The 17086-nt window shown below is 42.1% G+C and overlaps 3 pseudogenes; 1 reads left to right on the top strand and 2 right to left on the bottom strand.

Moving 5' to 3' along the window:
- The first annotated feature begins 3067 nt into the window (after positions 1–3067).
- LOC147908063 (uncharacterized) lies at positions 3068–6462 on the top strand (annotated as a pseudogene).
- Positions 6463–6604: 142 nt separating this feature from the next.
- Positions 6605–7255, bottom strand: LOC147908064 (uncharacterized; annotated as a pseudogene).
- A 2560-nt stretch (positions 7256–9815) lies between these two features.
- LOC147908065 (uncharacterized) lies at positions 9816–10976 on the bottom strand (annotated as a pseudogene).
- Positions 10977–17086: the final 6110 nt, after the last annotated feature.

The raw sequence follows: 17086 nt of genomic DNA on the forward strand, positions 1-17086 counted from the left end.
TACCGTGATCGGCAGGTAAATAATCTGCGTCGGCCTCTCCGATATCTTATATTATATGGTGGCACGCTCGGCGAAAATTCGTGTATCGTGTGTGCGCTTTTGCCGTTGCTATACGCGCCCGCGGTCACGTTACACTCTACGCGGATAACGTTTACGTTCATTATGTTGATCGACATGTTCGAATCGTGCCATCTTCGCGGTCGCAGCATACGCTTCGACGAGAATCCCAGCAGCGATCCAATGCTGTTGGGCTTGCCAAAGTTTATACTGTATGCACATTTAATCTCGCATCTCATCGTGTTGTAGTTTGCGCGGAGCGTAATCGGGTATTCTCCATCCTCACAATTATCATCATCAGTGCCATTGTTGTTGATGTTGTTGCTGTTGTTGTTGTTGTTGTTATTGTTGTCGTCGTTGTTGTTGTTGTTGTTGTTGTTGTCACCATGCACTACATCAACGGTTTCAAGTGCGTTGCGGTGCAAACGTCTCCGTAAAATCGTACGTTTCAAAAATTCATTTATGTCTCGCACTTCGTACGAACGCTCGGGAATTGTAATTTCTGCGTCGTCATTGCCAAAATAAAATTTATTGTTCGATTCGTTTACATTCGGTATCATGTGATAAGTCTCAAAAATCACCAGACCGAGCTCATAATCGCCGTCACTCAAATCTATGGAGGGAAAGTAGTTCGCCGCGAGGACGGTGCTCTTCCCGCTCAGCATAAGTGTCAGCGACATGACGGAAAAAGCGTTCGACTAATATTGAGATTTTACAACATCTCGTCGAGCTTTTTAAATTCACGCGCGTCTACCGTTTGTAGAAACTGCAGACACATTTGACCGCAGAAGCTCTGATTGTACGTCTGATAGGACGTACGATTGTATTCTATCATCGTAGCACCGTTCTCGAAATATCGCACTAGTTCCTTGGGCGGTCGAAGATTACCGAAACTGTCAAAGTATATGACGCGGTTGTTCCTCTTGGCGTATGCTACCCAGTGAGTACCCGGCCCGGTCGCATCGTCCAGATTCACGATACCGCTTTCGTTTCGGTGCACCCCGCTCGTCGGTAAAGCGTTACGCATGAAGACACCTCTAAAGTACGGTACCAGCATACGTTTTGCGAGCACGTCCAATTGTACGTTGGTAGTTGCACCCGAGGACATTTTTATCGTCGTTTTGGCGTTTTTTTTTTCTTCGCTGCTACACCCTGTCCGCGTTTATAGGAGCCGAGATATAGTCCGCGTCCATATTTGTACGGAGCGAGATACAGACCGCGGCCCTGTTCCATCGCGCAGTCGTGACGTTGCAGCTCCTCGAGCTGACGTCGCGCGGCTTTGCTATCGTTTACCGTTTTCGCCACACTGGCCGCTCCACCAATCAAGGACTCGAGTGCGCCCAACATTGGTAGAAAAGGTAACGCACCACCTCGTTTTGCCGTTGGAAGTATCCGCTTTTTCGTTGTCTTCTTCTTCGTTGTCGTCTTCTTTTTTGATTTCATGCCCATGCCGATCTTGGTCTTGGCTTTCATCGCTGCCCAAACGGCAGCAGCGGCGGCTCTCTCGCTCAGAGCCGAATCTTTCGCGGTGACACGTTTCCGCGCCTCCTTGACGAGTACTTTGTCTGCCGCGTGTCTATCGGTGAGATCGTTGCTCCGAGAATATGCGATGTCGTGTTTCTCGGCACGCCGCGTCCAGCGAATTTATGCCCACGTCACCTCTGGCTAATCGCTTCGTAAGCCGAGTGCCCGGGCCGCAAAACTGGTAGCCTGGAATATGTAACTCGGAAGGAAGCGCGTTTATCGTTCGATTCAACAGACTGCCGCCCGACGCTGACATTCGTTACAGTCCTTTATCTTAGGTGCGGGACCGTCGATGTGCGTCCTCTGCCACGGCTGATTGTAGTGCTCGTCGCAGCGACGATATGTTTGAACCTCCGAATCCGCCTTCACGTGTTCCGGAAGCTTGTTCCACACGTAGTCGATATAGTCACCGTACACGCGTAAGAGTACAACCTTCGGTATATACTGCAGCTGCTCAGCGTTCAAGTCCTGAATGTCGAAAGGATGACACAGCACGAGATACATTTTGCTATTGCACGACTCGTAAATTCGCACGCCTTTAAATAGTCGTTCGAGAGCGCGTAGCCTTAGTGTGAGCATGAAATTCGTGCCGCAACCGTTGTCGATACGCGTCACGAACTGTGACGCGAAATCGCAAATGATGGGAGGCAGCGTGGAGGAGCGCAAGCACGGCGAAATGCTGCCGAGTACTATACGCGCGATCATTTGCGGCCCATCGAATTGTGGTAAAACCAACGTTCTCATAAGCTTACTCGAGAGCCCGAACGGCGTGCGTTTCGAAAACGTGTACGTCTACTCGAAATCGTTGCAACAGCCAAAGTATCGATATCTCGAAAATTTGTTTACGTCTATCGACGAAATCGGCTATTTTACGTTCTCCAACAACAGCGACATCGTTCCACCGAGCGAGGCGCGTCCAAATTCTATTTTTATCTTTGATGACGTGGCATGTGACAAGCAGGATGCGGTGAGAGAATACTTTTCGATAGGTCGCCACGCGAACGTCGACTGCTTCTATCTCTGTCAGACATACGCGAGGATACCTAAATATCTGATACGTGACAACGCGAACCTGCTGATCCTGTTCAAACAGAACGGTACCAACTTGAAACACGTTTACAACGATCATGTGAATACCGACATGTCGTATGATGAATTTTGCACGTTGTGCCGCGACTGTTGGCAGCAAAAATATGGATTTCTAGTGATAGACAAAGACAGTGGGCTCACAAACGGACGATATAGAAAAGGATTTAACGAGTTCGCGATACCGTAACGTGACCAGTCGTTACCGATACTTTGCCAGAGACGAACATGGCGGATGTGCGCGAGCGTGAAAAAATCGCGAGGGAGATCGAGAAGACGAGCGAGTCGATCCGCAAGAAACATCGCGCTCTGAAAACCGGTAGAATCGAGGAGGGCATCGCGTTGGAGACATTTTAAACCTCTTATCGAACCGCTGCGACTTTTCGTCGACAACCCCAACATGCGCGCTACAAAAAGAGAGTCGTGCGACGAAGATGCAACGTCTGCCTCTAAACGTGAGAGGAAGGAGGAAGAGGAACAAGAGAAGGAGGAGGGAGAAGAAGCGAATGAGACGTTCGAGCGTTCCACGACTCTGCATAAATCCAATGATCGATCGCACGATCGCGCACAGCCGATAACCTCCACATCATGTGCCAAAATCGTACCGACGATAGAGTCGTTGGAGAATGTTTTCGAAACGACGGAAGACTCGCTATCGACGAAGATTCAAAATCAGCTGCAAACGTCGGAAGGTCGAGAGGCGTTACGAGCCAGCTTGGGCCCACTATGGCAAAAGTATGTCGAGGCTGTCCTGAGGGGAGTGTAAGATAAAGAGAGCGGTATAGATTACGTGTACGGCATTTTCCTACACAAGGATGGGCTGATGTTTGGCAATAAACGTTTCTATGTGGATGACACGGACAACATAATTATCGATGGCGTACGATACGTCGGTACACCTGGTCTTTACGAATTGATTTTCAAGAGAATTCCCGATGATACTCTCTACACGGAAGACGATATGCACAAGTACAAGAGCATGCTGTTGGTGACGAACGCGCACAAACACAAGTACCATTCGCAGGGTCGATTATTGAGCAACAGGGGATACAAGTACAAACACGTAATCGCACCGTTGATATCGATCACACTCAAGAAACAGAAGAAGAAATCTGGAAAGGGATTACCTCATGCAATGATGACATTGAATGACAACGCGATCGATTACGAGCACTGGGATGATCCCAACGAGCTGGTGGATCGTCTACGATTGCTCGACGCTTCGCACCGAGCAGGCAATAACGCTCACAATAACGAGATGCTGTCGATCATCGAGGAACTTCGCGAAGCTGGTCTTATTATAAATTAAATCGCGTAGCCATGAAACGATTCAGTTGAGTAACATCAGCGAGAAAAAATACATTATTTTCTCGTACTCAGTGTATTACGCGTCGAATCATGAAAAAGAAATCTGAGAAAAAGAGATAGAAAATTAGCTCCGAGAGACGTCAACTCGTTGAGGAATTGCACGCTCCTGCGAGAAGAAATTTTCCGCGAAGGCGCGTCATAGTTCGGGGATACGACGATCTGTGGCAGGCTGATGTCGTTGAGATGCGTCCGTACTCAGGTTTCAACAGAGGTCACCATTACATACTCACCGTCATCGATGTGTTGAGCAAATACGCGTGGGCCACGTATTTGCGTACCACTCAAGAGCAAGGGTGGAAGCGAGACGGCTAACGCTATCGCTGAGATCGTTCGAGAAAGTAGAAGATGTCCAAAAAATTTACAAACGGATATGGGGAAAGAGTTTTACAACGCTGATGTGCAGAAAATCTTGAAAAAGCACAATGTTAATCACTATTCCACGTATTCGACGTTGAAAGCGTCAGTAGTCGAGCGGTTCAATCGCACGCTCAAGAACGACATGTGGAAGATGTTTACGCTCAACGGCAATTATAAGTGGGTCGACGAGCTGCCACGTCTCCTGTCAGATTACAACGCGCGCAAGCATCGCACCATCGGCATGCGACCCGCCGAAGTAACTCTCGCGATCGCCGAAAGACTCTTGGATACGGTGTACAGCGCGATAAAGATCGCGGGTCCTGCAAAATTCAAAATAGGCGATTCGGTACGCGTGAGCAAGTACAAAACGATTTTTGAGAAGGTTTACACGTCAAATTGGACCACCGAAGTGTTTACGATCGTTAAGGTGCACCAATCCTGTAACCTATTTACTCGAGGATTATTGCGGAAAATCCGTCGCTGGAGCGTTCTACGAGTACGAGTTGCATCGAGCTACTCATCCAGACGTGTATCTCGTGGAGAAAGTATTGCGCAGGAAGGGAGACAAGATGTACGTCAAGTGGCTGGGATTCAATGGATCACACAATTCATGGATACACAAAAACAATGTTATTTGATAAAAATTTTGATTCATATATTTTATTTCTACATATAAAAAATATATCAATATAAGTATATAAACTAAGTATATTTTTTATTACTTTCCATTCATCTTCGTTTTGCGGTATACAGATATAAAATACGTATATAAATGTATGATACATGAAATGAAAATAATAGTAATACATAATAAATGATACTACATAAAACGTAATAGTAATACTTATATAAATGTAAAAAAATGCATTACGTGTAAATTATAATGATAATATTAGGGGTTTGCATTAAAAGCAACTGTTCACGTTTAGATGGCAGTAACTGCGTATGCTGATCAGAGACATCTGCTACTTATATCATTTTTAAATGTGAACATTTCCTACTAAAATTTAGTCAACAGATGTCATCCTTGTTTACATATGTGCTTTTCTATAACTGAATTAAAATGGAACGTGATAAGTTTTGATTTGAAAAAAAGTGCAGCTGAAACTCATCGATTGCTTGCGGAAATTTATGGTGAAGCTGCTCCATCGGAAACAGTATGTAGAGACTGGTTTCGACGATTCAAAAGTGGTGATTGTGACGTTCACGACAAACAACGAACAGGTCAACCGAAAAAATTCGAAGATGAACAACTACAAGCTCTATTGGAAGAAAATCCAGCTCAAACACTCAAAGAATTGTCTCAACAACTGAAAGTCGATAAATCAACTATTTTTCGACGTTTACAAGCTATGGGAAAGATTCAGAAAGAAGGAAAATGGCAGCCACATGAATTGACCGAAAATGCCATTGCCAACCGTTTAAACATCTCAATTTCTTTGCTTGCAAAACATAACAAGAAGAGTTTCTTGTGGCGTATCGTGAATGGCGATGAAAAATGGATCTTTTTCAACAACCCAAAACGCAAAGAATCATGGGTTGATCCTGGCCAACCATCAATATCGATTCCAAAGCGAAATATCCACGGTCACAAAGCAATGCTATGTATTTGGTGGGATATGGAAGGTGTCGTGTATTATGAGCTGCTTAAACCGAACGAAACAATCACCACCGAGCGTTATCAACAACAATTGGAACGTTTGAATGATAATTTGATGCAAAAACGACCATCAATTGCATCAAATCGTCGAAAGGTGATTTTACTCCATGATAACGCTCGGCCGCATGTTGCTATAGCCGTGAAACAAACACTGATAGATCTCGAATGGGAGGTTCTCCCGCACCCAGCGTATTCTCCGGACTTAGCACCAAACGATTATCATCTGTTCCGATCGATGCAACATGCTCTAGAAGATACACACTTAATATACACATAATTATAGCGAAGTCGAAAATTGGATTGCTGAATGGATTGACTCAAAAGACAGACTATTCTTTCGTCGTGGAATTCAACTTCTGCCTGAAAAGTGGCAAAAAGTCATAGCTTCCGAGGGAAAATACTTTGATTGAGGTATTTATATATTTTGTTATTGAAATAAGTGCTCAAATATAAAGAAAAAACAGCGGCTTTTAATGCAAACCCCTAATAGTAACATGTACATTGCATGAAAATGTAGAAAAAACATAATAGTGATATAAATGTTGACACACACACACACACACACACACACACGCATATATATTACTAAGGTATCCGCCAATGCCCCCACGGTAACGTCTCCGTCGAGTCTGGTACGACGTATCGTTTGTCATCGTATGGACTCAGAGCGATTTTCGATTCGGATATCGTGTACACATCGTGCAGTTTAGATCGTATACACGATTGACGACGAGTCATTTCAATCTCTTCATTCAAACACCGCGCGTAATCGTCGAACGTTATCGTTCGCGCTACGATGTTACTCTACCTTTACGTCTTTCGCTTTTTTAGTTTCTCTCTTGCCGTCCACCCTCACCGCGTACATCTTCGCTCTGAGACCAACGAATTCGATCATTATCACACCGTTATTTTCGTCTTTCATCAGACCAGGTACTTTTTTGTTCGCGAGAGGCATACCGTACGCGTTGTCCATCGGATAATCACTCGTGTCGAATCTAGCGATATCACGTTTCATAGTCTCGTAAACGTTCTCGCACTCGACGCTTTATACAAGACTGTCCGTGTCGGTGTACACAATTTTACATTTGTCGCGAAACAGTGGTAACATATACTCGTGATGAAATTCGTACAAGCAGACTTTCGATATGTCGAGTATACACATACCCACGTAAATCGGCTTGTTGAACTTCACCTCGAGTTTGCGCAGTTCAAATTTTCCGCAAAGATGCTACGGCTGTGGAAATTCGGTTTCGCGATCATTGCCTCCGCACCGTACTGTCCGTCCCATTTTGTTAATAATTTTACGTCAACGTGGTTGCACACATTCTCCATAGTTTTACCGAATACCGCGTTGTTCATTAATTTATATAAATTTTTCTCGATATCATTTTTTGCGCGAATTCTGAAATTTATATTGAGTTCAATATAATCGCGAAGCCATGGAGATTGCGCGAATTGTAGTACTCGATGAATCTTTGTTACGCGAAGACCGTGACGAGTACATTGCTGCAGGTTGCGGTAGTGGGTGACGTAACGCTGTTTATCGTAGCGTCGCTAAAAGTTTAGCCTCGCCGGGCGGCTTATCGCGCGTCGAACAGAACGGCAGGTCAGGGTGCAGATCATGTACAGGGTGGGCCATCTATTGGTACGTTTTTAAAAATGCGATCAAATGAGCATACATTGATATTTTTTATTAATTTTTTTTTTGTTGTGAAGCTAAAAGTATCCGCGTCAAGAATGAAAAACGATTTCGTTCATGTGGCTCCCTCTACTGGCCTTACAGTATGCCATTCGGTCACCCCAATTATTAATGACATTTTGGACTACCTCGGCGCCAATTTCACTCAAAACAGTCGTAATATAATGTCATCCACTAACATCCCTTTCTCACGAACTTTCCTCACCAATTTGCGTATAGCTCCTTCGGTGGGTGCTCTATCACGACCCATATTTCTTTTCAAAATTCGTACAGTTTCGGCGACACAGCACTGACTTTGAAAATAAGTTTTTAAAATTTCAAAACGCTCTTCAAGAGAAAACATGTTGTTTCGTGCCGCGGACGGTATGACTAATAAACTGTCAAAATTTCGGGTCTGTAGCTCGTTCGGTGTTGCCATACGACGAAATTCAAAAACGTACCAATAGATGGCCCACCCTGTAGATGTTGTGGATACTCGAGATCGACTTCGAGAATGTAACCGATGGATGAATCCAGAGCGATCGCACTCACGTCAAAATTCGCAGTGTCTTCGACCCATCGAAATTCGGCGTATGGCAATGGTTGACACATCGCCCATCCGTATAAATTGTTAACATCGTAGTACATCAAGTATGATGATGGTTTCGATGAGTCGTACGAACGCATGTACTTGTTATTAGCCTGTGCGTATCTACCGGAACATTGACTGAGACCACCGCGTATACCGCTCTCGATGAACATGACCATATCGATGTCGGTGAGTAACTCGAATCTTATACGCGTATGTTTTAGCATCGCGTCCCACGTGAAACCAGGCAATGTTAGTAATGCACAGGATCGAGACCGTAACTCGCGACACAACTTTCGCGGAAATTTTCGAAAATGTCGGCCAATAACTAGACATCAGTTTTCAAGTACAGATCATTGTACTCGCCGAGCGTTTGAATGGAGAATCGCTTCCAGACGTTCGCGGCGTGAGCGTAATCGCTCTCGGATACTGTATCGCCTGTCAACGAACTGAAAAATAATTCGCGCGGTGGTAAGCGCGTGTTCTGCAATTTTTCGACGCGATCAATGTACTCGTACGGAAAGACACCTTTTCGTGTGAGTAATTCAAATTCTTCATCTGATAATGTTGGAAATTCGGAACGTACAAATTTTAATTTGTCTCTGCTTAAAAACGACGTCAATTTATCGAGGCTTGCGTTTAGAAATTTTAAAGAATCGATAAATCGTAATTTTATGCAATTTTTCTGAAAATTCTTTTCATTTGTGTCTTTGGTGCTATCGACATTTTTAGTGAATGAAATATATTTTTCTTTAGTTATCGGTAGTATATTTACATGTCCTTCGAACGCGGTAGTAATTTCTTTAATTATAAAATGCGCGTCGTAGCCTGATAAATTGTGAAAAACGATCGGAATATAAAATGAATTTTTATAATTTAAATTACAATTTGCATGCGCTGGACCACGGAATCTACCGGTGAGATGACAATCGCGGACCCGCGTATCGTCCGGCGCGAACGGTTTCTCGCAAATATGGCAACGCGTCGCGCTACGGTACGCCTCCAATTGTTCTTTCGACAATGTTTCCATGGGTACGTTGGCGGATATTATATTTTTAATTTGATGCGCCAAATCATTGAGTTGTCACGCGAACCACGTTATGCAATCTTCATCGCGACGGAACCAATACAATGATAACGCGTCGTTGTACGAACATCGCACGTAGTATCCTATACTAAATACCTCGTGCTGTTGATGTGTGTACGACGACGACGATGCATTTTCCCTTTCTAGTTCCATCTTCCATAGAACGCACTCCAAATCAGCGTAGACGATGAATGGGGCGCTCTGCTTATTGCAGTGGTTCTCAAATTCGAGCCACTTGTCGTCCATGCTCGACAGTTTGATAGCGAAGTCGTTCATCTTCTCGCAGTCCATTACGTGCGACTGCAATTTTTCGTTGGTATTAAAGTAGTGCAAGCATCTGAAAAAAGAAAAAATAACTATTACCATTATTTTATTAGTGAGACGGATAATTATAATAATTTTTCATGTATATTTACCGATCGTAGAAAAATTTCTTGTTCTTTTTTCTACTAATCTGAGAACTCACGAGACGGGATAAGTTTTTTATCCACGCAAAATGTTCAATACCATCGTTGCGTGGATCTTGCACGTACAGCATGTTGACGTGTTTCTCCTTCTTTTCATTGATGAGTCGCAGAGGAAGGACCTGTTTATTCTCCGTACACGTTGATCGACACCGCGTTCAACCGTTCGAATTTATAAATATCCTTTAAAGTCATTGGAAACTCAATGTTTGCGAGATTTAGTACTGTTGTATAATGCGGATATAACGATTCCCGATTTACATGTCTTTCTGCAGGGTACAGAGCGGCGACCACCGACCACGCGAAACATGCATTGTCTGTCGAATGAACACTGATCACCGCCCGTTTCGTCACTATTTCTCGTGGCACTTCGATGTGACATCCCGCGTGCATTGGATTATGCTTATTCACATTCACTATCAAATTGAGTATTCGCGACAATGCCCACCCGCCGTCGCGTTCCTGGAATTCTTCGAGCGATGCTAGGATAGGCTCAACGACGTGTCGCTCGTACCACTCGTGCATATCTCGCTGTTCTTTGTAATTATGCTCTTATTGGCACGTTTATCTTTCGTCGCAAACTCGCCATTGAACGCAGTATTCATTTTTGCTCTACCGTGTCTTTCTACTGCGTCTCGCACACGCTCGAACACTATTTCCTTCGCGTCTTTCAAAAACCGTCGCGGCTCAATGTGATTAGAGTTTATCACAGCACCTGTCGATACACGGCTTTCAAACGCGGCGTCGATCTCTCGCCAGATGAGAGATCTTTCGTCGCGATTCGCATACTCGCCACTCGCGTAGTCGCCACCAATGTGCATGAAACGTTGCTCCAATTGTACTTTTGCACTCGCGAGTTGCGCGATCCTCGCCACCATGGATTGTCTGTGTCCAACGGCGAGACGTGGACGCTTGGCACGACATAGTTCTTCGAGCTGCTCGATGCACTCGTCGCATCGTTGCAGCCACGCGAAATATTCCACCAGAGTAGCGACCTGGCCGCACTGTTCTAACAATTCGCGTACCACTCGCTCGTGATTTTCCATGTCTTTTTTTTTTACAGTCTTAGATCTCACTCTTCTACGGAGCACTTGCACGTGATTCATTCACAATACTATTCGCAATAGTTTTTTCAATGTGTGCATTTGTTGCACGGAAATATAAGGTATGTTGATAGTCTGCAATTTGTGCACTGACCGCTTAGCGCGTAAATATGTCCAACATCGTGCTTCCTTACGAGATACAATCCTGCCATATCAGTCTCATTCAAACGAATCATGCATTCTGCACATATACGTAAAGCACCATCCGTCGTTGTATAATAACAATGGATTATACAGTGTTTAGTATGACTGTTCAGTGCATGGATTTCTGATAATGGCACAAACCTTTGTACGTAATCTGTATCACACTCGCTCAAATCCCTAGTATAGCCAGCGTCGTCCGATAATGTTTCTTCGTCGGAATCGATTTCTTGATCCATTAGTTCTTCGAAGTTCACTTCTTCGAACACTTCGTCTCTGATATATGCGAACTGTTCTGGATCTGCGTTTCGAACATACTCGACTGCGTTGGCTATGTTCGCATGATTAGCCATTATGCTTATCGTCAATAACTGAAGCGACTGATTCCTAGGTCTTCTAGGACACCACTGTGGTACATCGAGCACTTATGTACCTTTTATATATTTCATTATGTCCAATGGATTCCAAGATTTCTCCGTTTCATGTAAATTTCAACAAAAAAACAAAAAAGGAAAAAAAACAATTGTTAGTACAAAACACGAACATAAAACTCAAACTTTAACGGTTACTGATCTGCGAGTGATAATATTCAAGAAACGTGCCATTAGAAAATCTTCCCAACGATATTGGAAACATAAACAAAAAAAAACATAGATCCTCAGAATCGTCAGATCTACGACAAAATTTACGGAAAAAGTTACAAATCATGTAGAAAAAAATCCTATTTACATAGTATCCACATTTAGATTTTGTACTTACTGAACCGATCGTGTATAAATAAAGACTCATATTTTCAAACGTGTAAAAGCAAGTTGAAGGGCGTTAACAATAGGAAGTTGGTAAAATAAATGAGGAATAGCAAAGCATAGCTTTTAATTTTTTAGATTGTCGATCGTAAAATTTAGGTAAATATTTTCTAAATGAGAGAACACAAGTAATAAAAGAAAAACCGATGACAAAAAAGAGTGTGTTCGTCTTGGAGTACTCACCTTTGTGTGAATACTTGCACATCCTGTCTTCCACCGACGCGCCAGGAAAAACCATAAAAATTGAAAAAACTGTATCATACAAAAGAAACTCGTACTCTATTAATTCTTCCATCCTTTCTTCACTCATAGCACGAGCGCTCTTTCTTTCTCTAACATGCAAGCCTTTATTATCGATGCATTTTTAAAGAAAAATATGCCATGGTCAAATTCAAATCTTTATTATCAATGCATTTTTAAAGAAAAACATGATCAAATTTTGATAACAAAAAAAGCAGCCCAATTGTGTAGGAGCCCTATTGTGTAGGAGCCTAGACCTTTCCCCCTCTTTACCCCGCGTTAGATATCCACCGCGTCGACAAGTACTTCCCCGCACTCCGCATTCCCCTCTAGACCCAGGGTTAGAACCCGCCTTATATACCTACTGACGTACAAATAAAAGCCACGCACACAAGAACGAACCTATGTCCGTGTGCTCGCATTCGGTGCGCCGAGAGTGAACGAGATATCCGTCTTACACTAGTCGCTTGTTTCAAGCAACCGAAAATGCTTTCTTGGCAATCTCGATCGTTCAGCGATCCTTGGCCAGGGATGCCATTTCAAAGATGGTTTACGACATCGCGACTAATGCCATTAGTCGGCAGAGCCAGCTCTAGTTAAAGCGGGCCTGGATGCATAAAAATGCGAGATTGATTCTTGAAAAATAGGAAATGAAATAATTTATTTAAAATAATAAAAATTATTTTATTTCTAATGTGTAAAGTAAAAATAAAATAACATAAAATAAACATAAAAGTTTTATGTTTTATGATAAAATTTGTATGTAAAATTTTTATAATAAAATATTATATTAGGTGTTGGAATTAATTCGTAGCGTTTTACAAGTGATGGGAAGTACTTTCATTAATGTATTTTTTAATGCTCATGTGAAATAAATAACATTCTTTCATTAAAAACGCTACGAATTAATTCCAACACCTAATATAATAAAACCTTTGAAGATAAAATAATAATCTTAAAAACAAACTTTTCTCGCTTTTGCTGTAGCAAAGTCGTTAATTATAATATAATTAGTCTCATGAGGTGTCTCTCTTTCTATTGACATCATTCCACAAGCCATAAGGCGGTTTAGTATAAACTCAAATGAAATTTCGATTTGGAACGTATAGATCGAAAGGGTGGAGACGTAATTGCGTGCGTTATATATACGACAGCTTGGATATCGGTATCGCTTTACCAGAGGGCTTCTGCCGTAGAGATGGAACTTCTGAAATCGATAAATTCATTTAAAGTATGATGAAATCTATAGTAGGAGTACGAGAAACGAAAGAATCTACGAAATAAGCGTTTATCTGACGGCGCGAGCAATTAGCTAATGAGCAGTAATCGATGACGATCTCGCAATGAAAATAAAGTGATGATTAATCTTACCGAGGACTAACACAATATCTGTCGCTGAGAATTACAAAAGGTCCGCATGCAGAACAACGCCAGACATCAGAGAGAGAGATAGAGAGAGAGAGAGAGAGAGAAAGAGAGAGAGAAATCGGAAAAATAGAACTGAAAAGAAAAATAAAACTCGAGCGCCGCAACTAACACTTGCAACGCTACAAGTCGCTAGCGTTTGAGGTCACGCAAGGCGGGTATATGTATATAAGTATATGAGGAGGTCGTCGAATGACCCAGGCAACATTCTTATCTTTTCTCCTGCTCGAAAGCCCAACAACATGACTCAAGGACATTTCCGAAGAGTCAGAAATGACTCCCAGCAGTCTTCATGAGGACTCTTGTTTTTAGCATTCAGTCTTCATAAGGACTATTGTTTTTAACATTCTTCCAGAACGGTAGGAACTGTTTCATCATTCTCCTTCGTGTTCATCCCATGCGAAGAGCAGAATTCCAGATACCACAGGGTCCGACGGGCACGGACACGTCAGCGGCTTTCCCCATCCATTCTCACTGCCTCTCTCACTCTCTAACTCTCCCGCCATCGCATCGTCATTACGTAAAACTACATGTATGATTTTTTCAACTTTCGCCGATATAAAAGTGGAATTTGATACTGGGCGATAGATTTCTTCATACTCTAAATGAATTTATCGGTTTCAGAGGTAAGTCCTCGGTAAGATTAATCATCGCTTTATTTCCATTGCGAGATCGGCATCGATTACTGCTCATCGTCGTTAGGTTGCTCGCGCCAGATAAACGCTTATATCGTAGATTTTTTCGTTTCTCGTACTCCTGCTATAGATTTCATCATACTCTCAATAAATTTATCGGTTTCAGAAGTTCCACTTCTAGGGCAGAAATCCTCCGATTTCGTGAGCTTTATCCTTCATCTTACTGATGTAATAGAAATTGTGCGAGAGCGCACCGCGCGAAAAGATTCGAGTGCGAGACCGGCACACGGCTGGTATGATACACGACAGTAAAGAGAACTCAGTTTCTTTGTAATTTAACAAAAGAATTTCTTTAATATAATCAGTTACAGAGTCAAAAAATATAATTAATTAAATATTAGATTAACAGAATATTAAATGCGGTCACCTTTTCCAAATTGAGTTTGGAATGGCGGTGATGGAAAATCTCGGCGATTTTCTCGGCACTTCTCGAAAGATTCGGTTTATAGCGATTTCACTAAGCGGTTAGCACGGCGATTTTACGAAGCGAGATTATGATTCTAAGAACTCTAAGAACTGTTAGACTCTAAGAACTTTTTCAAGTAAGAAGGAGGACGGCGAGATCGAAGCATTTATTGCTTTCGGCCTGAGCTTTCTTTTTGGAGAAAAATCCAATAAAAATTTGCCACAATCGTAATTATTACGTGGCATTAGGTGTACAAAATTGATTGGCGCTTTGGATTCTTTTCTAACGACGTTCAACGTAACAGTCATGCGCGACAGAAAATCCGTGCGTGGGATTGGTGACAGCGCGTGACGTATTCGTCAGAGCGCGGCGCTCGCGTGCGCGAATTGAATTGTTCTAGAACCTTCGATTGTCCGTTGCCGGTAACGACAACTTGTTTACGTGTAACGAATTGTTTTTAAAAAGAACAAAGAACGACGAATCGATGATTTTAACGAGGATTAAGATCATACTTGAGATGAAATCACGAGCTCAATTTATGCATGCGTTCAATGACAATTAATGTCGGTCGACTGAAAGAATTCTTGTTTTTTTCTTTCGAATTACCGATCTCAAACAGAAATAATTGTATAATTCTTTGATTGGATTATAAGCTTTGGCGTAGCCAAAAGGTTGGAAATACAAGCGGTCTTTATGTTTTTATAACGGCTCCTTAAAACCGATTTTATATATTTATATTCTTCGCTATTAGAGTAACAGCTACTTGTGTCATAATACCGATGTAAACTACCGTTTACGACATTTTATACTATAAATATAGTTATATTGCTACTGTTATTACTAAACGTGCTGTGTAAAGGTAATCTATTTCGCCGGCTTAATCGAAGTTGTATATGTACATAACTGAATGATGAACCAAGTGTGATTAGTCGAGTTTTCATAAAATCGATCTGAAATTTTCCATTCATAAATTGAAAGTTTTAACTACCTCTTCAATTATGATTGAGGTAAAGCTGATAGGCAAAAAGAACTCTTTATCAATAAATTATAATTGTAAACAATATTATTATATTTTCCATTTTAAATCGAAAACTTAGTTTTGGAGAGCCATACAAACAAAAAAATATAGCTTCGTGCATTAACTTAATGATATGGTGACATTCAATTGTGAAGAAACTTGTATTTACTGTGATTTACTTGCATTAACCGTGTCGGAAAGTGTAAATACACACCGTTTTTAAGAATTTTCGGAACAGCAAATGCGATAATGCTAGTTAAAATTACGGGATAATATGGTTTTACATATCTTATGGTTTCAATGTTAATTGCTTGGAATTAAGATAAATCAACATTGACTTGTAGTTTTATGTCAAATTTTGAGATAGAAGCTGCATATAAAACTATACCTTTTAGATTTTTATTCAACAAATTATTTCATAGATATTCAAATCGTTTTTGGATAGTTGTGATGTGACCCTTTCTGAGCGTCTTTCGGTACCGCAATACCTTGAGAGTCTCATGGTCGCGGCACGAGTTAAACTATTGGAAGAAATTGACATCTCTGCTTGAGACTGTAATGGAGTTAGTAGGGGGCCGTCGTCGTCATCGTCGACGAGCTTGTTCGCCGCCGCCGATGTCGACAACGACAAAGCAAAAGTCACTTCAACAACGCTTATATACCCTTCACCCTTCCAACACGTCTCTCCCACCTATATCTTCACCCCTCTACACCTTCTAACCAAACAGAGGCCAACTTTTCGTCGCTGTACTGAACTGCATTAAGATCCGGATCCTTATACAGTCTACAGCACTTTGACACAGAGCGCTGATTGAAAATCAGCAAATGAAAATCTAGTTATAGGGTAAAATTTACCCACATCACCCATCAGCGTTTTTCACCAATCAGCGTTCGGTGTTGTCGCGTCCGCAGCAACTTCATTTTGTCCAATTTTCGAACATACTCCCCCCCGGGCCAAAATAATGTACACGGGCATCTTCTAGAACGCATCTGACGCTTCTCTCCACAGCGGCGCGGTCAATGGAGTGGGACTTTAGTAACGTCTTCGGGTAAACTCGGAAGAGAAGACAGTAGCGGTACGCGTCGTGGGCGCGCGTTTTCACAAAATTCAGGTTCCTATTCCCTTGTCCGACCATCCGCCGCTCTAAGTTTAAGCTCCTCGTGCGAACAATTCTTTTTCTAAGTACTAATTCCATTGTTAATTCCAGAAGTAATTATAAAATCTAATTCCATTTCTAATTCTAGAAATATTCATAAAATCTAATTCCATTTCTAATTCTAGACGTAATCATAAGATCTAAATTTTAATTCGTAGTAATCCAACTTAATTTGAAGATTAGTCTACTTTCGCGTAAGAATTAATCATCACGCCAATGTACACT

The sequence above is a fragment of the Acromyrmex echinatior genome, chromosome 11 (assembly GCF_024713525.1).
Source record: "Acromyrmex echinatior isolate Ae372 chromosome 11, ASM2471352v2, whole genome shotgun sequence".
Classification (NCBI taxonomy): Eukaryota; Metazoa; Arthropoda; class Insecta; order Hymenoptera; family Formicidae; genus Acromyrmex; species Acromyrmex echinatior.